The following is a 348-nucleotide window of genomic DNA, read 5'->3' on the forward strand; positions in this document are numbered from 1 at the left end:
TCCTTGGTAATGAAGAAAATTTTTGTTCTGATAGCTTCTCTGGGCTGGGACTTTGTTCATAGCCTTGATGCAGCACTGCTATACCTCTGTGCCTAGAAGGCATCAGATGCTGGGCAACTCACCTGCCATCTCTAAACCTCAGTTTTCTCATCTGTAAAATAGGGATAGTTACTGTCCCTACCCTACAGGGTTGCTGTAACAGTTAGATCAGATAATGCATGTAAAGTACTTGGCACAATGCCTGGCATTTAGTAGACGCTCAGTGTGGGTTGGCTGTTTGATTACTTGTAAGCAACAGAAGCATTTAATCACGTTATCTGGTGAAAGTGGAATCAAAACCATGAAGAT

General features: G+C 42.5%; 1 protein-coding gene across 1 annotated transcript in view; it reads right to left on the reverse strand.

The window, feature by feature from the left end:
- Positions 1 to 348, reverse strand: part of LOC105001741 (choline-phosphate cytidylyltransferase B-like) — a gene marked incomplete at its 3' end in the record, with an annotated part of 24,027 nt that overhangs the window by 502 nt on the left and 23,177 nt on the right. The window lies entirely within an intron of this gene.

The sequence above is a fragment of the Bison bison genome, unplaced genomic scaffold, assembly GCF_000754665.1.
Source record: "Bison bison bison isolate TAMUID 2011002044 unplaced genomic scaffold, Bison_UMD1.0 scf7180017855130, whole genome shotgun sequence".
NCBI classification, from domain to species: domain Eukaryota; kingdom Metazoa; phylum Chordata; class Mammalia; order Artiodactyla; family Bovidae; genus Bison; species Bison bison.